The 23,729-nt window shown below is 38.5% G+C and overlaps 2 long non-coding RNA genes across 2 annotated transcripts in view; one reads left to right on the top strand and one right to left on the bottom strand.

The window, feature by feature from the left end:
* LOC137169885 (uncharacterized) overlaps nt 1–23,729 on the bottom strand; it is a 152,312-nt gene that overhangs the window by 63,233 nt on the left and 65,350 nt on the right. The gene's annotated exons all lie outside the window — the stretch shown is intronic.
* On the top strand, nt 6,666–8,451 carry LOC137169261 (uncharacterized). The gene is made up of 2 exons (XR_010924427.1): nt 6,666–7,576; nt 8,272–8,451. It is a non-coding gene; the product is annotated as an uncharacterized lncRNA (long non-coding RNA).

The following is a 23,729-nucleotide window of genomic DNA, read 5'->3' as shown; positions in this document are numbered from 1 at the left end:
TTCTAATGCGCCGTGCTTATGTGATTACAGTGTAATCACATGGCAAAACATGACACTAATAATTAATCACGAATACAGCATGAGCTTATTATAGGGTTGATATTAATTATACAGTCACCAAAGAGAATAGTCATCCCCCTAAAGCTTTTGTACATTATGTTTTCTATACTATCTTGTTCTAATTATGATAATAATCTATTAATGATGTGTGTATGTGTGTGTAGGATGTGCTTAATGAGCCACTGTGTTACCTTGACCACCCTGTGAGTGCGACGTGATTTGGTTGCTCAACTTGTTGTGTTGTTGAACTGAAATGAAACATCACAGATCATCTTAATGTTTTATATTCTCAGGTTGGTGCTCTTCAGACTGAAGTTAGATGTTCAGAGAATATTATAAAGCACAGACACATTTTCTTCAGAACAATACATGTGGTAAAAGTAGGTTCAGTTTTTTTTTTTTTAAACCCAAGTTGTATGTGGGGAATTTTCCCTGTAATTCATAAGTATGTATGTCATACCAATACTTTCAGTTTCAAAAATGTTTTGGTTTGGAAGACTGACATGAAGGACAAAGGCTTCCTCCAACTTAACCCTGACAAAACAGAAGTCCTTATTATCGGCCCCTGAGAGCTTTTCTGGAAAAGTACAGCAGTGTATCGGTCCATTAGCAGTAAACGTCAAGCAAGCCTCACAAAACTTGGGAGTCCTCTTTGACCGTCACATGAACTTTGAGTCTCACACAAAGAAAGTGGTCCAATCCTGTTTCTTCCACCTAAGAAACATTGCAAAAATCAAAACCATATTATACAATCAAGATCTGGAAAAAATAATTCAAGCTTTTGTGTCCTCCCATCTTGTCTATCGCAATTCACAACCCTGAGTCGTTCTTCTGTGTCTCGCCTCCAGTTGGTCCAAAATGCGGCAGCCAGACTGCCAACTAATACACAGCGTAGGGCACACATCTTACCAGTGTTGGCCAACCTACATTGGCTACCAATAGCTTGTAGAATTTATTTTAAAATTCTTTTAATTACCTATAAGGCACTACACGGACTGGCCCCACTCTATATCTCTGAATAACTGTGTCCCCTGACCACAGTGAGATCACTGAGGTCTGCTGATCAGTGCCTTCTGGCTGTGCTGAAATCTAGGCTTAAGACCAAGGGTGACCATGCTTTCGCGGTTGTCCCCCCCGTCCCTCTAGAACCGTCTTCCCCTAGCAATAAAAAATGCAGAAGCTCTTAAAAACTCACCTGTTTTTTAAGCACTTTATTGCTTAATATCTGATTACTCTCTGTATCACTTTCACTGTTTTTATTGTTGTATCCGACTTCTGTGTAGATATTATGCTTTTATTGTTTTCATATTGATATTATGTGTTGTTACACTTTTTATTTTTATTCTATTTTATTTTTCTCTTGGAAAAATAAACTCTGGTTTTGAAAGGCGCTTTATAAATAAAGTCTACTTACTTACTTAAGAGAAGTGGGATATGTCAGGTTTAATTGACGAGTAGGTGTGTGTTAAATGGTTTTAAGGTACAACGTGGAGGCGAAGAACTACCCAACGCCAAGCGGAGCGCCTTAAAACCGTTTAACGCACACCTACAAGTCGATTATCCTGCTTATACCATGGTTGTTCGCCAACAATATAAAAATAAATTTTTGGTAAAAGTTTTGCACTCAAAATCGAAAGGTTATTACCGTTGTCATGACAACTTGCCACACTGCTCTCACCGCCAGCCTGAACCGAGGTATGGAATTCACATAAGGTGTCATTAAGCATAACAGCAGAGTTAGTCTCCAATCAGTGTTCCTTTGTTTATATATATATATATATATATATATATATATATATATTAACTGCACACTCTGTTGCCTTTTCTATTTTAATCTCCTCCTCTTCCTCATTTTAAGCTCTTCAGGTCTCAGCTCCTTGTGCCTTTTATTTTCTTCTCCATCTCTTTTTGCTTCTGCTGCATCTCATTCTTTAAAACTTCATAACAAGTAAGCTTTGACAGCTGTGCTCTTTGATGTTGCCATGGTTACAGGTTGAGCAGCGGATGAATTTAGAGCTGTGATTAAACTCGAGCTGAACTACGTGCGCATTAAACAGTTTTAACGCACACCTGCCAGCCAATCAGAAAAGAGTATTCACCCAGACAATGGTATATTTTCACATATTTAAGACAAAATGTCTTAAATCATTGGTTGTACCGGGTTTTATTGCCTATATTTCTCTTTTTAGTGATGCAACATCATCTGTAAAGCGTAGTGACCTCCTGGAGTCTCCACTGGTTGCCTTGTAATGCTGCAGAGTTACCGTAATTACCGTAATTAGATTAGAAAATAACATGGCAGGGTTATACAGTATTTCTAACGTTGTTTAGATTAGTGATATTAGTTACATTTTTTTCTTACTATGGTGCAAGTAGAAGATAAAAGAGCACATAGATGATTAACATGGGAATCTTTGCAATCCTTTCCAACCATTCGACATATCGCAAACATGGCATAACCTCACTGTTATATATATACACAAGACACATGACATAATCCCTTGTAAAACCACATATTGTTGTTTTTGTACAGATTAAAGTAAAGAGATGCTGCTGGTTACCTTTGAGCAGAACCAGGTTAACTGTGTCTCCTTGTTTCTAAACCTTATGCGTTTCTCCAAATGTCTAATTATTCCTTTAAAGTTGATGATTTGAATCATCTGTGCGAGAGCCCCCAGTCAAATCATTAGTATCTCAGTTGTATCATCAAATTACTCATCTCTTACAATCACTGACCTAACGATGTTAATGAGACTTATTACACATAAAAAATAACAGCAGGCACTTTTCATATCCACAGTGTTATTAAAGTTCAATAAAATGACGGAGTGAGAAGAACAGCACAGTAATGTAACATGTAGATGTTCTCAGCCATTGTTAGCAACAGGATGTGTTGTTCCACCATCAGGTAAAAACTACCTGTACACCATTATCAGTCCTACAAACAGACAACATGAAGCCTGAATGAACTGATACATGCAGATGCTCGTGGTTAGACGGCCAGACGTTCAGCCATCTGTCGACACGGTTTGCTGTAAGAAAAGGGAAACGATCTGAAAGCTTTACTTGCATCTATTTATGTTTTATGTCTGAAGATGGCGGAGATCAATCACTTTGTTAATCTGGATTGATTACAGGGCTGTTTGGGACCCGAGACTTTCATTTCAATTCAATTTAAAGGTCTTTATTGGTAAGAACAATGTTGCCACAGCATCACAGTACAATTTGTATGAATATTTGGTCAGTGCACAATAACAGTAATATGAACATTAACACAACATTAAGACTGATATATATTAATTACATATAGTATATCCTATGCATGTATTTGTGTGTATTTCAGGTTATGGCATACTGGTACATACTGGGCAGCAAGATACGTCCTGTCTCCTTCTTCCAGTAAAATTCTGAATAAATTACAAGATCCTGCTGATAACATGTAAAGCATCCATGACCTCGCCTCTAGCTACATTCCTGAGCTCCTTGTTCCCCTTCTATCTATCTATCTATCCGCCACACAAGGTGACCACGCATTTGCATTCTTAACCCCGTCTCTGTTAGATCTGCTGAATCCTTGGACGCCTAAAAACCCATTTATGTGTTATATCAGCGAGCCTTTCTATAGACCTCCCTTCTTGTCCTGTTTTATTTCAGTTTGGTTGATTTCTCTCTCTCTGTGTGTCGTGTTTGTCTATTTTATTAATCTATTTGTTTCAAGTTTGCATGTGTGTGTGTTTTTAAAAATTGCTACATTGCTTTTCTTCTAGGAGTATTTTTAATTTTGAGATTTACGTGTAAAAAAAGTAAAAAATTCTGCATGTAAAGCTTCTGTTGGTAAATCTGTGATGACTAGTGGAGCTCATACTTCACTATGATGCAGCACAACGGGCAGGACGACACTATCCAATATTTTTGAAACCAGATTTTAATTGGAATTTGGAAATTATTAAACTTTATAAACTTTCTCTTTCTCTTTGTTTTCTTGCTTTGCTGGCGGGTCAAGATGAACATGAAAACAGCAAATACAACAACAGCAAGTTCTTCTCTTCTCATTAAAACCAACCTAATTTATTTATTTTTTTTTTGTCTAATGTCAGAAGAAAGCCGATCTGTGGAGCGTCCTCAGTAGACTGAGGCCACGCTGAAGGCATCAAATGTACAAGGAGAGAATATGTGTCAGTGTGAATGAGACAATCGGCGGCTCTTAATCAGCAGAGACCCTCTCTGAGTGCTCCACTGCTCATCCAGCTGCGTTATTTTCAGCACTGTGATCACTGAGCAGTCCACTCTGCCTCTGTTCCATATCTTTCACACCAATGTGACGTGAAGAATGTGGATTTCTCAGAGCCCAGAGATAATGAGCAGATGCTGCACTGACTACAGTTCAAACCACTAATAGACAAGTATGGATTTTTTTTTGACGGCTACTATTTTTGGAATGAAGAAGTTTCTGGAATGAAGACTGTCGCGAGCTGTGATCAAAAAAAAAACCAACCTCATCTGTCATCGTTTTGTCACACAGTTTGCAGCTTTGTCTTTGATTTGCATTGCAAATACATTATCGAAGGTGTTGCACGGCTTTAATATGGGAATATGCATGACGACCGTTGAGCTGAATATGATTCGGGCTTGACGACTGATCTGTTCCAGTCTGGATCAGCTGGTGTTGATATGTAAAAAAATCTAATGTTAAGGCTTCAAATCCAGTCGCTGCCGCTCGTTCTCATCCGCAACGTCATTTGTATGAGGGAGACGTACTAGTAAATAAATAAAAGAAGGGAAAAGCAAGAAGAACAGCTTGAATAGTGAGAATTCACTGGACAACTGACATGAACTGAGATGTAAAGAGAATAAAAACATCTACAGCATCAAATCAAAGCCGACCACAACCTGAAGTTTTACAAGGTTCACATTTTTTCACCTTTTCAGCGCGAATTGCATATAAATAACACATCCATGATATAAACAGTACAACTTGTGAAATCACACATCTTTCAGCCAACCAGCTGTTGTAAAGAGTAAAAGCTTAATAAAATATACAAGTTTGTTCCCTAAATTAGCTGTTGGATGTGAATAAGTTGCATCTTATTCCTGTTCAGGGTTCTGGGCTTGGTGGTGGTGATGTGGTTGGTGAAGGTTGTTCAAACATGCTCAGGTCACCTGTTTATTGCAAACACACTCACACTGTCATTCAAACTCATGTTAAGAGTTTCCAGTTTACTAAAAAGGACACCTGAGCACCTTGAAGACGCACAAGGACGACTCCACAAAGAGAGGACCTACTCTCTCTAACTCCTGAACCACTTCCAGCTGATTTATTGCTGCTACTTAAGATCACGGTTATCATTGGTAGATTTGTATCAGAGACAGGGATGAGCAGCGCTGTAGACTAAATATTACATTTTCATTTCACTGTTCCATTATTTATTTATTATTTATTTGTATTTTATTTTTATAGGGAGGATGCAATTTAACATAGTTCCGATACAGAGCAGAGAGTTTATAGCTGTTGCTAATTTTCAACTCTTGTCCCTAGTTAATTAAAATATACAGCTTTCATCATCATAAAAAACACAGTGAACTACAGATATGGGAGTACAATAAAATACACATACTGAATTACATTGATTGTGATGTATAATTTGAAAAAAAATTGAAAATACGATACAATTAGCTAAAAATGGGTACAGCTCTGGTTTGCTTTTAGCCAGCACTGAACCTTTGTTGTAGAAGATTTTATATCTGAAATTAATTTGATTTCAGTTGGTAATGTGTTCCAGAGTTGACAGCCCTGTATGGAGAAGGCTGATTGTCCGAATTTAGATCTACGATATGGTATTTATGGTATTTAACAGTTGCCATTCACCGTGCTGCTAGTTACTCTGGTACTGTCTTATATCTTATATATCTAGAAAGAGGCTCAGGGGCTAAATGTATACATTTTTGCCTGGAAACAGTCAAATCATTATATTTTTTGTTACCTTTACGTCACCACCAGAGGACGAGACCTCAGTGTCTTCAGCTGCAGCTTCGACCCTGCAGATGATTTTCCATTAATTCTATCTGACAGCACTGGAAACCCAATTTGCACTAATACAGGCTTTGCTAATGTCAATGAAACACAAATGAAACCCAATGAAGAGTCAGCTGAGCATAGCAGACCTTTATACTGGTTACCAAGGATGAGGCTTCCAGTTAACGACGTGGTACTGATCAGTTGTACAAATCACCATCACTACTATACTAATCAAGATGCATTATAGTCACCATATTACAGCTGGTTACTGGGGATGTGCCTGAATACAACTACGTTATTCGGCAAAGCACAAATAGTGGGTTTTTTATTAATATTTGTGTCATACAAATATTTTAAAAATTATTTATGTTCAGGAAGAAAAAACAAAACATGTCAAATACCAGCGTGCAGGTCGGTTACATCGCTATCTCAGTGTCTCTCCTCTGCTCCGCTGTGACGTCTATCAGCAGGTCTCAACGAGGGGAGTCACATCCACCTGCTACATGACGCACATTTCCTAAGTTGGACATCAGTCCTGGAGTTGGGGGTGTTCCCCAGACATAAAGCTGAGCTGCTGACACACGCAAAGTGCTCCCAACGGACTCTCCATAACCTGTTGTTCCTCTTCTCCTTTCCACAAAGTTAGGTTGTAAAAAATAGGCAATAAATGAAAAGTGCAAAGCAAGAATTGGCTTTGAAGTTCTTCCCTACACGTTACACTCTGTGGTGTCTCTGTGTTATGGGTGTATAAATAGGTAGAGGTCTGTCTTAGTAAAGTTTTAGCTCAGTAGTCAGTGCAGTCGTCTATGATCTGGGAGACTCCAGTTCCAGACCCGGTGTGAGGACCTCCTTCATAAGGTAGTTTATTCATAAACACTTATTGTAACATTTTAATATTCTAAAATTAAAAGCGTAATAAAAACAAAAACAAACTTTCCACTTTTATTCAAATACAAATACAGATAATTTTGTTGCCTCAACAAATACAGATACAGATACAGATACAGATACTGGTCCCTCTGCACATCCCTACTGTTCACAATAACTGGACTAAGACGTGTTTTTCATAAGAAAACCAGTATATCATCAAACAGCAGCCAAACGGCAGCACTTCACAAGTCTGAGTCCATTTGTAATATATTTAGTGACATGAAAGTCCTCAACGCAGTGTGCAGGCAGACGCTGACAATACATGAAAATCGATATTAACTTATTCCAGCACAAGTTCTTGTTTTATAAAGAGAAAAAATACAGATAGACTCTCTGGACTCGGGGAGTAGGAGCAGAATATCTGCAGGTATACATGAGACTATAGCCTGCTCTACCCTCCACAGAGCCAGCGTGATGTGGGGGGGTGGGGGTGGGGGGGGATGTAATTTCAGCAGTGAATTATGATTGACAGGTGCAGACAAATGACAGGCATGCCCTATCTTTAGTTTTTTACGGAGGGTAGAGGAGAAGAGGAGGCAAAAGACGACGGAAAGAAAAACAGAAGACTTGGTGAGTCATTAAACAGCAAATGAGGGACTGATACATTCAGAATAATTTTTTTTAACTCAGTCACCGCCGTGCGGAGCAGACAGGCAAGCATGGCGCCAGAGATAATACCAAATTGCATACATTTTAATGGGCTTGACAGCGAGGGATCAGAGAGTATTAATCCATAGCTTTGTCGCGCCACATCCTGCTAATGTGGCTCTTTACCAAGCTATTATAACCTCGCTCAGACACTGACGAATGGAAAATAAATGGGATGGAGATAGCCTCCACATTCACGTCATGACAGGGACAGCTATGTGTGCATATGTGAGAGTCATTAGGGTTTAAAGGGATAGTTTGGACTTTTAAGTTAATTTAATTTTGATACCTTAATTTGAGGAATTTTTATTTTCTACAAAATCCTTTTTAACATTTTTGCGAAATATGTCAGATACGTCACTGTTTGTTGTCATCTTAAAGCTTCTACAGGTCAGATGTTTTAATGTTATTATAATATCTTAAAAATTATTTTGATGATAGTTTGTATTTGTGGAAAAATAAAACAATCTTAGAGGAAGTTGGTGCCATCGATGTGTTGCTTTCAGGTCATTAATCTCTGTGTTTGGATCAGTCAGTGTCATGAATCTTTAGGTTATGTTTTGGTTTTTTCTGCATTTCCTGTTTTATTTTGGTTTCTAACTCTTCTCTCGTTTCAGATCCACTTCCTGCCCTTGTGTATTTAGTCTGTGTGATTCCTGCTCTTCGTGCCAGTTCGTCTTCGCCCTTTGTTATAGTCTCGAGTGTTTTTTGACCCCGGATCTGATTTTTTGACTCTGTCTCTGTCTCTGACTGCCCGTCTGTATCGAACCTGCACTTAAAAGACTTTGTTTTTTGGTCCTGTTGTTCGAGTCGTGCGTTTGGGTCTAGACCTGGTGTACCAGACACCCCTCATCAGTCAGACCAGCTGTCAGGGGAGAAATTTCATGATCAAACACATGTTGACTTTAACACAAGAAGTCATAAACAAACTTTGTCTCAATAAAATATTCTAAAATCATCCACATTTCCTTCATTTAGTCTGAGAAATATCTGGTCCAAGTATTTGCCCTTCACTCTTCTTTTACAAATGATTTTTGGCTTTGTTGTTGTGTGTAACCATCAAAATATACAAATACCACAAAAGTAAAGTAAATAATATAAAATAGAAATAGAAATGTACTATATAAAGCAACATATTCAGCAGTATAAAGAGCATTGAATGTACAAGATATCAATGAGGAACATGCAGATGTTTATAGAACATAAACACGTGTAATTCAAATAATAATACAGACTTTATTCGCAGTTATGTTCTGTCTGAACACTCCTTCAGAGTATTGATACTGTATCATCCCACCGATCAGTCGTCTGATAGAAACGTAATGACTGCAGAGAAATACGTCATAACAGGTGAATATAAAAAGGAATTAATAATGTTTAATTGATTTGTTTTATTCCAGTAACGATACAAGAAGTGATTTATTGCTCAGACTCAAGACATTTCTAAACAGTGTTGACAGCTTTGCTTCCCTGATTTCTACTTTTGATCATTTTACTTGCTGCATTATTTAGCCGGTTTGCCCTGAATCAAAACGGCGAGGAAACGAAACAGATGATTAACACACAGAGAGAGAGAGAATGAAGGTTAACGACGCACAGAGATGCTTCTGCATGCTGCCGAAAAACAAAAAGATGAAAATCTTTTTGACTTGATGTCTGTATTCAAAAAAACATTCTCCCAAAAGCAAGAGATGAAGTGAACAACGAGAGAGAGAGAGAGAGAGAAGCAGAGACAGAGAGAGAGAGAAACTTCCATAAATACATGAAAGAGAAGCTCAGCCCCCTGTGCAGCAGCGCAGAGAGTAATCATAGATTATTAACATTTATATTGAAAGATGAAGCCCCATTAGAAAGCAGCTGGTAAATTACATTTGGTTAGGCCTGTGTGTGTGTGTGTGTGTGTGTGTGTGTGTGTGTGTGTGTGTGTGTGTGTGAAACAAACAAAAAAAAAAACATCTGGTTTATTACAACATGGCGAACCTAGCTCATTTTAGAAAGTCAATATCAGCACCCAAGGGTAATTTACATGGAACTATTTATGAGGCTGAATCCATCGTCTCAGTGCAGTTAGAGCCAACTGAGAAAACTGCTGCTGACATGAATCTGATGGAACAAAGACATCTTGTTGTGTCTGTGTGTGTGTGTGTACAGCTGATAATGTGTTGATAGTTGATGCTTCCTTAGAGTGGAACATCTCACGAGGTCAACGGAGGTCTTTTGATGTACTTGTACAACCTTATTATGCATGTATGTATTTGTGCTGGTGAGGGAGTGTGTTTGTTCTGGGATATATTCTGCTTCTCAGGTGACTCTGTGATTGATTTTGATACAGAGCCGCTTTAATTGTGGTGATCGTTTTGCCGTCCTTTTTTTTTTTACGGGAAGACGATCGATCCTCGATGAAGTTACAGATTCTTTTACTTCTCTGTGTGAATCTAATTTAACAGAATCTCACATGAAATATTGTTTGTTGCTCTTTATTTGTTGTTGTTGTGAAGAACATCTTCATGTCGTTGATATTCTGTTATCTTCCTTCAGTCATTCAGAGATGTTGAGTTAACACAGCGGATCATATCGAGCTTCATCACAGGGTTTTATAGCAGTTCAACCATTGAAAAACAGTGATTTTCCTCTCAGATTGTTTCATCTGAATACGTTTTACACACCTGCAGAGGTAAAGCAGTGAAATGTTTAACAAGAAAAAAGAAAGTTTTGTTTTGCAGCAGATATGTTTTTCTTCTTCTTTGTTTTCTTGTTAATCATTTTGTTAGATTTATTAAGCGATTTCTCAGCGTAACGTCCCCTCATGTTAGGAATCACTGGAACTACTGACAGCATGCAGGGAAATGTGGTAAAGAGTTTAAAAATAATTTGATTTTTCAGAAACATAATTTCTTTTCAGAGTTATGCAATTATATGTCTCGTGTTCTATTTTCTTAATACATCATTTTATTGTTATTTCAGTTATGTTGCTAAAGGTTATTACTGTGGAGAATATCCAGCCAGAGAGTAAACAGTACAGACAGGTAATGTGTTTGTTCATCGCGCTCTCTGCGGGTTTCTTCATCCCTCTTCCCTCAATATCTCCCCTGTTTTAAGGTCTGTCTTTCATGTTGTAGAGTCCTGTTAGCTCACAATTCTTTACACAGAAAAAGTAGAACCATATTTTTGGTTGATAATAAGTAAGATTAGACCTGTGATGATCTCAACTCTGACAAGATTAAAGTTTTGAAGGAAAACACTGAATGTCTGAAGTACTTTGAGGCCTTTTAGAGAAGCTTCATGTCAGTTTTATATTATATATATTATATTATATTATATTCTTCATAAGCACATTGAGAGTCAAGATACAAGTCTGTCAGGTTATTATAATGGTCTGAATGCTGACCATTAAAATAACAGCGTTTGAATATTTTCCTTTTGAAAGCTGTCAGTAGTAGAAACCAGGTCCCTTCAGTGTCAGAGTCTAAATAAAGAAACATGTTGTGTGGCTTCATGTCTCAAGTCCTGTTTTATGATTTTAAAAAACTGTTTAATTTCTTGCCAAGAGTTAGATGTGAAATCACTCTCATGTCTATAAGCTTTATATGAAGCTGGAGCGAGGAGGCATTAGCTTAGCTTAGCTTAGCTTAGCTTAGCATAAAGACTTGAAACAGGGGGAAACAGCTAGCCTGGCTCTGTCCAACGGAGTCGTAGTAATAGTGTAACACTGTTAGCTCGTCGTTAGACATAGAAACAGTTGAATTGAAAGAACCTGACTAGTTTTTGCAGTTGAACTCCAGAAGTTTCAGAAGAAGAAACTCATGTTGAGAGTCGTCGTTTTGAGCCGCTATGTTCAGTATTTATAGATTTCTGCTCAACACTGACAGAAGAGAGAACAAAGTTGAACTGTGCTGGATCGTTATCATCGATTATTAACGGACAAAACCCAAAACAATAAAATTGTCTTGAAATGCCCGTGGAATCCAAAACTGTGTCAGCGCCGCCGTCACGGCCATTTACATTTCCAACAGACGCGTGGCCTCCGCTGTCAAGCGCATTAACACAGAGAATCACAGACTCACAGAGACGCTGTCATCTGGTAGCAACGGCGAAGGCAACGTTTAGAAGTAGAGGATGATTGAAGTGTTAACTACACTGTCTACCATTTCTCTAGAGGACATGCGGCGTGGAGAGAGCAGAGTTGCTGACAGTCCTCGTCACCTCTGCTGCTAAATTCCTATTAACCCCTCCATCCCCCCCCACCCCCCCCTCCCAGGCAGGCAGCATTGTAAGCTTTTAACAGAATTCAATAATTATCTCAACAGCCTGGCTTTGGTATGTCCTCTGCCCCAGTCTGCCTGTCAGTCACTTTAATTACTCTTGTTGTAAAACCCATAAACCTCCAACCGAGTCTACACACCAGAGCCAGGCTATTATAGCTATTATTCAATACCAGTCTGAAGGAGCGACGTCTGTGTAAAAAGCATTAGCTGCTGGGTGAGTAGATGGATGTGTGTCAGTCACTGAGTTATCTATTCGTAGCATGTTCTGTGTTCTCTATGTGCATCTCTAATGGTGTCTTCTCTCCTCGTCAAGGTGCTCTTGGGTTTCTGTTCTGTTGGGTTTCCTGTAGACAATTGCAGCACTAATCAATTATACATACAGTAGGGATGATTGGATTAGATATTTCCCTGTAAACCTGTGTTTTGAGTATCAAACACTGACCCCCTGTAGGCTTGAAAAGTGGCTCTGAAAGGTTTGTAGTTTCCTTTGCAGAGGATTCAAAACATGACCCACTTTCACTTTCACTTCTTTCCATCCATGTAACTCCCAATAATCCACTTCTCCAGCTTCTGTCTGTGTGGTCTGTATGTTGCAAACATAAAAAAATATACCTAAAATATGTATTTAATATGTCTCAATACACAGCTGCACATATCTGAATAATTGGAAATGTAAAGAGAACATTTACCAGAATCAGAATCAGCTTAAACACACAATATGTAATTTCAGCCGCTAGGGGTCTCAATCAAAACAATAACAAAAGACGGAGTGTGATGACGGTGTGAAGCAGCAAGGCATCATGGGAGTTGTTGTCTTCATTGGGATAGGATTACTCCAGTGTTCATCATTTGGGATGTTTTTACCCGCAGAGGTCTCCTCCTCTCCAGAACAAACGGACCCGGAGATTAAAATAATTAAAAATACTAATTAAAGCTGTTTCACCTAAAAAAATCAATATTTCTCCGACGATGTTTGGTGACCACCGGACTTCCTGGAGGGGCTGTTAGCCGAGCTGCTGCTAACGTTTGTCCAGTTTATTTCTCTGATAACTTAAGATCCAGACGTCCAATGACTAAAATCCTTCTTCCGGCTAAAAGATATAGTTAAAAACCACCTAAATTTATCATGAAAATGTGGCTTAAAACTGAATAAAAGTCCATTTATAACAGTTTGTGTGGAACAACCACAACGCCGATGTATTATCTTGTATGTGTGTAAGTTACTCTTTGGTAGACGCCATTGTAGCGGACAAACACAGCGCCGCCGTATGCATCTGGTGCGTGTTTACTCTTTGGTAGAGGAGGTATGACGTCATCGACAGGCGACCAAATGAAACGGTCCGTTACTTTGATTAAATTACAGATTTCTCTGGGTTTGAACATTGTTGGAAACATTTGGGATAATGTAAGTACACAACTAAACAACATATATAACATAGGTCTAGTTGTTTTTAGACATTTTAATGTGGAATAATTACATTATAGCTTTTAAATGGCCAAATATGTTTATACATACAAGGGATTTGTCTCCAGTTTCTAGTGGCTTAAAGTCCTGTTCGACACCATCGACACTGTCACTCCTGCACCTCCTGGTGCGTCTTTTCAAATAAAGATTGCAGAAACTTTCTCTCTTTCTTTGTGGATAAGATTAGAGATGTCCTGGTGAGCATCACCCCCTTCTTCTACTCTCATTTCTGCTTATTCAAAACTCAGCCGTCAATTCCGGACGGCTTCTCTTCTATTTCCCTGCAAGACCTCATTGATCTGGTGGGCAGCATGAAAACCTTCCTCCAGCCCTGCAGATATTTTACCAACTTCTATGGTCTGTTAGTCCATGCCTGGTCTCTGTTATAAATAGCTCCCTGCTATCTGGTTGTGTCCCAGCTTCTTTAAAACATGCAGTTGTTCACCTTGATCCATCCCTTCCTGAAAACTACAGGCGTATATCTCTAAGCTGCCTTTTATCTCAAAGGTTTTAGAGGAAGTTGTTGCCTTTAAAAAGCAGCTGAAGACTCTTTTATTCAGACTGGCCTTTGTGTCGCCTCCTGCTGTCTAGTGTTTGTAGTTTTGTGTGTTAGGTTGAATTCTTTCTCTTTTACTGTTTTATGGTTTTATTTTGAACAACTTTACCCTTGTGAAGCACTTTATGATGTTTCTCTGTGCTATACTAAATAAACTTTACTTACTTGTTTGTGTTGGAGACTCCTCTCGCAATATCACTTCTACCTTTTTGCTAAATTTCATCATAATTTATTAGAGTTTGGACTACAACAAGGAAAAAAACTGTTAGTTTGTGACCAGATCACTGGTGTTTCAACTTCTGTTTGTTGCTAAAGTTGTTGATGTTTAAATTAAAACATTATCAGCCTTGTTGTAGAGATACTGTATCTGATTTTATGAGATTGTATAGGTGTTTTTTTTTATTATGTATTCCTCCTTATCTTTACCCGTCCTTACACATACACACTGCTGCCATCTGTTACTGCTAACTGATCTGAAAATGGGGCCAACCCATCTGCTGTGTGTGTGTGTGCGTGTGTGTGTGTGTGTGTGTGTGTGTTTGATTGTGAGGCTTCTCCTTCCATTTTAAATTTCATTTATGTGCTATGTCTCAATCACCACATTGTAATTCAACTCGTGATGCTTTCCACAACAGCCACATGCTGCTGTTTTGAGAGCAACACGTAGCCTTGAATCTGTATGTGTGTGTGTGTGTGTGTGTGTGTGTGTTTATGTGTGTGTGTGTGTGTATGTGTGTGTTGGAGAAAATGGATGCATCTTTCTCTTCTCTGCATCCTCTTCATGCATAAATTGCTGGGCTCCGGTGGCGCTGAGGTGGTTATTTACTGTGTCTTGAACAGAAAGGAGAGAGAAGCACTCTTGTGTGTTTGCATGTGTGTGTGTGTGTGTGTGTGTGTGTGTGTGCATTTAATCTTTGTTTTCATGTGTGGCCTGCATGTAAAGTAGGACAAAGGGAAATGTCTTTGAAGTATCTGTGTGTGTGATTTCATGTTTTTTTATGAATACATTGCTTGGGATGAAGGATAGCTTCGACTGATTTTGTGCCACAGTACCTGCGATATAGTCAAGTCCCAATCTGCATACATGAATGTTAACAGCTGCATTTTACTGAAGTATTGTCAGGGGCCACAGAGTGTGTGAGATGTAATAAATATAAGCTATTCCTTAGACTGAAAGGAATTTCTGTTTTGAATAAAAATGTTAAATGAAAAAGAAAAGTTGGGCGGATCCATGAATTGTGTACATCCCACTCAAGATAATTTTATTTTGTCAAAATGCTGAAAATTCTTTGAGGTCAGACCATAAGAAGTTCAAAGTGTTTTGTATCCAACACGCCGTGTAGGAGGTTGAATTGAGTGCAACCACACGGTTGTCTATAAAAACATTGTGACATCAAAAAGCAGAAAATTCACAGGAGACGGAAAAATTTGAAAAGAAAGAGACACAAGCAGCAATAGAAATGTACATCCATACATTTCTATTCTACCCCGACCTCCCTCCCAAGACTATATAATAAAGCAAGTTTTCTCCTCCTCAGCACAGTAAATCCATTATCTGTTATCAAATGCTTCCTCCAGGGGCTTTACAGGGATGGGGAAGAACAACACTACGGTTGGTTTTCACTTTAAAGTCAACAGATTATTTTAAAAACACTCCTGGTGAATTCAGGGGAGGCTGCAGATGAAAAAAAAACTCACAAGACAAACCACATAGAAGCGGAAACCACATCTCTCAATGGAGATGTCAGATTGATAGACACTTGTCACTGACAGTGGTTATCTCTTCATCCTGATACTTTCTGGAGATGTTCTCCTGACATTTCTTTTTCACACATTATTTAAGTCAGTTTCATTTATTCATGTCATACAGAGCATGTGGGACTTCAGCTGTCATGATGTTATGTTTCCCTTTTACAGGTCAGATGTTGCGCGGTTCATTTCTTTTCATTCTTGGCCTGCTTGAGCTTGCTTAAAAGGAATCTTCTGCCGTCTGGAAATACACTTGTTTGCATTCTTATTGGGAGTTAAAGATCAATAACAACCATAGATTGTATAAAATAATCGACGTAGCCACCATAACGTCACTCAATGGTTTTTAAACCGTGAGTTTGGCATTTTGACCGTCGCCATCTTGGGTTTTTGGAGCCAGAAGTGACCATATTTGGACGAGAGGGTGGAGCTGACCCTAATGTTAGCTGCTAGCTGCTAGCTTGGTTCGCACGGTGCATTTACACTCTATGGTTAACTGTGATAACGCTAATGCTAATTTTGGCTAGCGAAAAACAGGATTAAAACAAAATGTACTTACTGGAAAAAAGTGTTTTAGTTCAACCAAACACTGAACAAGACTTCTTTAGGTGACCAAAATGTTACAATTAACTTTCAACTAACTTTCAATTAACTAACTAAAATAGCAACAGCTCTCGCTACGCCTATACTCCTGTTCTAATCTGGTGTTACTATACGTAATATAAATAACCAACGTTGTCGTCATGGTAGCGACTTGTCAATCACAAGGTAGCCGCACCCTAATGCATGACCTGCTTTATCATCTATTTTACTCTAAATGGGACCATAATTTATAAAATGAACATCATGATGTATTGAAGAAGACTTGAAACTAGTGATTGAGACCATAAACATAACATTTTTACTGAGGTAATAAATTAAGTGAAGTAGAGTCATTTTCTCAGACTTCTTTTTGCAGCCAGTGGCGTCGCCCCCTGATGGCTGTTAGAGAGAATGCAGGTTTAAGTCACTTCTGCATTGGCTTCACTTGTCAGAGCTGGATCTACACACCTGATAACAACACAGCAGGGGAGGAAACTGTTCAGCAGTCAGTAGGTCTGTGCTTCAAACAAAGTGCTTGTGGGAAAGTCATGACATGGTGATTTAAAACACATTGTGGTTTAACAAAACATCTAAAGAATGCTAGCAATAGCTGGTCCCAGTGTTTATCTTCAAAGTAAAGTTGCACAACTTTCTAACTCAGACTTGGGCGAATTAATGTCTAGCTTTATAGCTAACAACATAACAATGTATATAAGAAGTTTTTGGAGTTGTTTAAAGGTGTATTTATTGTCTTTTGAGGGAGGCTAGCTGCTCCCCACATTTTCAATGTTTGTGCTAAGCTAGGCTAGGCTAAACACGTCCCTATAGATATCTGTGTACTAACAGGTCCTCCAAATTAATAGTTTGATTGTCACTGCCTTCCAAAGATGACCAATTGAAGCGTTTTCTGATCTGGCCTATCAGCAGGGTGAAATAGGTTGTTATTGCCTTCCAAAACACATATAAGCATTACAAAAACAATTCATATGACAGCTTTCTGATATACCTCCACTATGGTTAAGCCCAGGAAGTACTTACTGTATACGTTATGTTAGAGAAAGATCATACTCACAGTTAAAAGAAACCTACTATATGTTGGCTGTTGGTACAAGATGGGATGAGAACAGCAATTCTATTTGTTAGAGTTAGATGCTTCATACAGTCACTTTTATTCATTTAGCCCAAAATCACAAATCACAAATTTTCCTTAAAGGGCTTTAAAATCTGTACAGAATACAGTACAACATCTTATATCCTTAAACTCTCAGAGTAGATAAGGAAAAACCTCCCGTTGTCAAGATGTTTTGACATCACATTTGCTACGGTGCGGTGTGTTTGGCATTTAACATTTGACATTTGAATGAACTATTGACGATTTGCTGTCATTCTCCTGGTGAGGAACGTCTCCTGTGTCCCGTATAATACACTGCGTAATGTTTACATATGCGTATTCAAAGGTGAAGAGACAACAGGAGAATAGTGGTGAACATACTGTATGATGTTGTTCCAAAAATACACACAAAAAACTAAAAGCTGCTACAAATTTAAATTACTAAACTAATACTAATGAAAAAACAACTTGAAAAAGTACCCTGTAGAGCTTCTTTCGATTAGGCGTGCTATGGATGAATTTTACATGTGTCCATGTTTTGTTCCTCTTGTGCACACACACACAAAAACGCACAGCGAAGGCAGTGAAGAAGAAGACGAAGAGAGTAAGTAGTCACAGATCTAAGTAATGCAGGTTTCAAACTTTCAACAGGAAGGAAATGCATTCAACATTTTGTTAGACCTCAAGGATTCACACAATGAATTCTAATCTATTATCTAGAAAGTCATCAACAAACGTTAGAACCACGATGAAACCAAGAGAAACACCTGAGTCACCATCCGAGTAGAAAAGCAAACAGTAATTGTTATGGTATTACAATGGTTCAGGGTCCATTACAAATCCCCTCAACAAACATGATACATGCAGTATCTCTTATAAAGAGCCTCAGACTTCAGTATTAAAGGGAAGATAATCATGAAGACCTACAGCTCCATGTGAATCATGGTCCAATTTGTGTTCAATAATTCATGAGCTGCTCCCTCAGCAGACAGAGAGGTTTGTCTGATGTAGAAGACGGAGTAAAGAGGAACCAAGGAACCAAAATGATTTCAATGATTAATCGACTTTTCTGTCTAATCGACTAATAGTTTGAGCTCCACAGGTCACATTATTTGTGTCAATAAGTGTAGTTATACTCAAGACTAGTTATACTCAGGCTTTACTCTCATCTAAGTATGTCTAGTATGTGTAACAGTAACTGAGCATCAATACCAGTCGGAGGTATTTTTTTTATTTGTGATATATCTTAAAATGTAGGTAACTGCTGAGTATATCAATAAACATTGTGCACATACTCAGCCCTGGCGACAGACTGCCTGTGCATACTTTAGCAAACCCTAAAAGCACATCCCCAGACCTGCTTCTGTCATTATATCCTATAGTCCACCCCTGGCAGTAATCAGGTCCTACAGTTTGCTAAAAGAGGTTGAACTGGTGAGACAGAGAATAACTGGTGAGCAATTTAAACCGGCCAAAGAGCTCTAAATTGAAATGCATGGCTCTGCTCTGTGAGGGCTGTTGTTCTCTTGCCAGTGAAGTGTGACTGGATTTAAAACAGAGCTTGAAAGGCAGTGGACTAATTCATTGTATTCCTCGGCAACAGTACTCCAGCGGCCATTAAGCCATACTTTGATACCAAATAAGGTCTAAGTGTTTCAGATTTTTACTCCGTTTGCTTGAGGTAATCTCGTAGACTTTAATTAAAAGTCGCCAAGTGATTAAACACCTGCACACATGCACTCTCACATACGAACACACTCGCATAGATTCCTCGGTCGCTACTCCTTGACAGAGGCCATTTGCTAAATCCTAATGGAATTCATTAGTTTCTTCATTTGTGTCCGTGGAGGCTGGACTGTTAATCACCTCTCAGGCTTGACCCACAGTCAGCCTTTGGATTCTGTGAGCAGATAAAACAAAACTAAAAATCATCCTTTTCAACTTATTGAGTTGACTGTATTTAATAATACAGGAGTTTATTCATAACTACAGTTTAGCAATGTGGAAATACTGCAGAAAATTGTAAATGGCATGACATAACAATCATTAACATTTTAAGTCTTGCTGATGTTTGCTCTTATGTTCACTCACAATAAAACGCTTCCACTGTTTATGGATGTTATGACGGGTTGACCCTTGTCTTTCCTGGAAGGATATTAATATGACACATCAGCAGGAGGTCTTGAGTTTTATTATCAGCAGCCTGACATTGAGGGAAATCAGTCATAATTAGTTAAAGGGGACATGTGGAGGCCCTTTGAGGTCTAACATGGTGTAATAGAAGTATTTCCTTCCTCAAAAACATCTGTAAATCCATTTTTTTTAAGATTTATTTTAAATCCTGCATTGTTTACATCTGTTTACCAGCTTGCAGTCTTGTTCTTTCCTGCCTTTGTTGGCACATTGCTGCAGATTTTGGTGCATTACAGCCACCTATCGATCATTGGAACAGCTGATTTTACCATGTGATCCATTATAGGTTCCACTACTGAGGCACTACTGAGTATTATTTGACACTTGCATATTATTTGAACACTGGCTTTTAGTGTTTGGTGAGAGCTATTATGCAGTAGTTGGTATGTGTAAATATGAGTATAACGGGTATCTGGAGTCGATGTTGAGTGACAAACAAACAAACAAAAGTGGTTGCTAAATGAGCTGTGAAGGAGCAAGAATGAGCAAGTCGATGACAAATGAAATATCTCAAAAATATAAGTACTGCAGTCAGACTGTGTGACACAGTTACATACAGTGCAGTGTGTCTGTACCGTACTGTATATACGCTGAGTGAGTTTATTTCCTCATGTTATCTCTGGTCATTTGTACAGAGACAGTCCGGCTCTGTTTTTATTGTCTTATCTGGATGAGTCTGGACTCCCCATTTCGACTGCGGCGTCTGCTGCGGCTTTATTTCTCCATGGGACAGCAGGACAGGAGTTCCCGGCCTCCCTAATCATAAATCACATTGTATAGAACATGTCAAAGTAAAAACAGTGAGAATACAACACAGAGAGAAAAACAGGCAAAATATACAGAAACCCTTTAAAACATTAATGCAGCTCTACTGTACGGTGCAGCAGGGTAACTACTTAATTGGTGTGATGCTACTGTAATATTTTCATCTGTCACATAGTTGTGATTTTCTTTGTGTTCTTACATTATTGATGCAGGTAGTTCTGACTAACTTATAAAATCGCTTTCATTGTGACATCCTCTGTAATGTTAAAGTTCCAGCCTTTATATTCTCAATAAGCTTCTGACTATGAGTGACGGGCTCCCACATAAACACAGCGTTTTCTGCCAAAGATAAAACATTTTTGGTTATTTCACTTGAGAGATTTTCTGTATTTTTCATCCAGTATCACTAGTCTGAGCAGTTTGAAGGCTGAGTTGGAAAAATATGATGTCACATACAGGACCAGTCACATTTTTGGACACTTTCTCATTGAAGTGAAGGGGAAGATGTGTCCAAACCTTTGACTGGTGCTGTACATCAGTCTAGCAATTAGCATTAAACAACATTTGAATCACAATGACAGTTCTGGGCTTGTTTGCTTATCAACCAGCAATGTATGTCAATTGATTTTACATTGTAAGGCTGCGTCAGGACATTATGTTTTAGTTGTAGAAGTGGTGATAGTAGAAGTAATCAAGGAGTAGACTTCACTGATTACCCAAAGTTATCAGAAAAACAGATAAAAATGTCTGAAGAACTTCAAATAAATGTCAGAGCCATATCTGTTAAAAAGTACGAGACAATCTAAATGCAAATGTGTGCTCAAAGTTAGAAAGTGAAATTTGAAAAAAAGTAAAAAAAAAAAAAAAAAAAAAGTAAAATAAAATGAAGACAGAAGACATTAAATATGTACAGATGTTTTCAAATCACAACAAATATATTTCATGTCTTCTCTGTTAGCATAACAGAACCATCAGTTATTATTTCAATTTCACACTGGGTACAAGCAAATACGTAAGATAGCAAATGGTAAATTTATCTAAGTTCAAAGAACAGTTGTATTTATGTTGTCACTTTTCCTTTTCTTGACAGTATTGATTGAGAACTTTGAGGTCAAAATCACAGTAAACATACAGGACAGTCAAAGGTTTGGACCATAGACTGTATAAAAATATGGACGTAGTTACCGTGACGTCACTCGTTGGTTTCTGAAGAGCGGTTTTGAGGCTCAAAGCGAGCCGCTCCGGCCGTCGCCATCTTGGCAGTGCGTGACTCTGCCTAACTCCCAGCCAACCAAAAATGGGCAAAGAGGCGGGCCGAATGGCTGAAACAAGCCACCTAGCGGCTGGCGGACCTGTCACTCAAAGCAGCCATGTCCTTCATTATGCAGAACTTTACGGCTTAATAAAATTTAAACGGGCGAGTTATTAAAAAATTCACCCCCGTACAGTTGTCATGAAAGAGGAAATTAGCTACAGAGACCAAAACCGTTGTTTGTACCAGACTGTAAACATGTTTATTTCTGCTGTAAAGTTGGGCATTTTAACATGGGGGTCTATGGGGATTGACTCTCTTTTGGAGCCTCAAGTGGTCGTTCAAGGAACTGCAGTTTTTGGCTTCATTTTACAGCCCCGGAGGTCACCGCTTGGTTTGGACACACTTTCCCATTGACTTGAATGAGAAAGTGTGTCTGAACTTCTGACTGGTGCTGTATGTTGCAGATAATTTTATATAAATGATTTGTGTAGAAATGTTCAACCACCTCTAAATGTAAAGCTGTTGGTCTCATTGTGACACATAATCATATTTAAGAAACTGTGATTACTGTTGGTTCATTATTCTGTTCTGTTTGTGATTCTGTTTGCTTTGTTATATAATATTTTTTTTTGTCAGGTTATTGGAGTAAAAGATTATGCATGCTCAGCCAATCTATGATATATAAATAAAAATTTAAAAACAAAAACAGACAAGCTTTAAGCATCCTTTAAATCTTGGCTTGGATCTGTTTTTATCAACTTATAAACACAACAAAGATTAGATTTGTCTTAATCATGTTATCACAGAGAGGCTTAAAAAATGCATTAATATTGCATTGAATACTGAAGTATATTTTTCTTATTTGTCTAAAAAATATTTCACAGCTTCAGGATTTCCTGAATCGCGCTGCCAGCAACCCAATGAAGAAATCATAAAACAATATTTAAGCTTTTGAGACTGACTCTGACTTTAAATGCAGCTACGCAGCATCTCAGTGCTTTCAAATCTCCTGTTGAGCATTTGCAGACTAAAGATGCTCAGACAGGACCCTCCAGGCGATTCTCAAGTCTAAGATGAAAAACAAACTATGACCAGATCTTTTCTTTATAAACAGGGGCTACTCGATCCTTTCAACGATTCAACATTATTCAGTAAGCACAATGATGGGAGTAATTTACACTGCTGTCTTATCTAAGCTTAATATTTATGTGAGAACTATTTTAATGTGCTCTTCTTTCCTCTGCGGACTAAAGAGCTTTGTGGTTTGCATCAGTATTGCTTGTTATTATCACTTCCTCACTCTGTAGTCCTCTTGGCAGCCGTGGCCCTCTCTGCACAGAGGCCACATTTAGTATGTGGACAAACTTCCTAAAGGGTTAGTAATGTGGTGGTTCACAAATATTAGATCAGTCCTCTCACCAGCCAGCATTCCTCAGCCACACACACACACATGCACACACACACATTCGCACAATTGTGAGTGTCCAGCAGGCACTCCTCTGCTGCAGCATAATAAGTAGCATCTCACAGTGCATCAAAGCTGAAAGCTCTGCAGATGGCCCCCAATAATACGTAATGTAAGGCCCATTGGTGTAGTGCCTGTGTCAGGAAGTCCATTACTATAATGTCGAGATCTGAGGTGTTCCTTACGGCACCTCACCACTCACTAGCCGCTTTTTTTTTTTTTTTTTTTTGGAAAAGTCATAGTCTAATGGGAGAGGTTTTGCCTTGATGTCAAGTGCAATTTCCAGGCTTGTGCCTTCGCATTTTGTCCTATCATCTCTCAAATAAAGAGGGGCACAGACGGGCTGCAGTTAGAGGACCAGGGTAGCAGTTCTGGATTACCCTGCCTGAATGGTTAACATCAAAAAGACATACTGATGGAAGGAAGCATACAGTATATACATTTCAAAAACAGTTAAATGAAACAGTGGAAAATAAGTTGACCAAACAATCTTAACTCAAGGTTCTCTTATTTGCTTGTTCTCGAGCTTTCATTTGCAGATTAAATTTGCTCAGTTGCCATGGAAATGGCATGCATGATGTTTGAACTTTCCATCAATCAATCTGAGCACCTTTGGGGCTTCTCATACTTGAGCTTAACAGTTCATTCACGACCTTGGAAACAAAGATT

The sequence above is a fragment of the Thunnus thynnus genome, chromosome 18 (genome assembly GCF_963924715.1).
Source record: "Thunnus thynnus chromosome 18, fThuThy2.1, whole genome shotgun sequence".
NCBI classification, from domain to species: Eukaryota; Metazoa; Chordata; class Actinopteri; order Scombriformes; family Scombridae; genus Thunnus; species Thunnus thynnus.
Note: the sequence above shows the minus strand (reverse complement) of the source record. Positions and strands in the feature narration are given on the sequence as shown.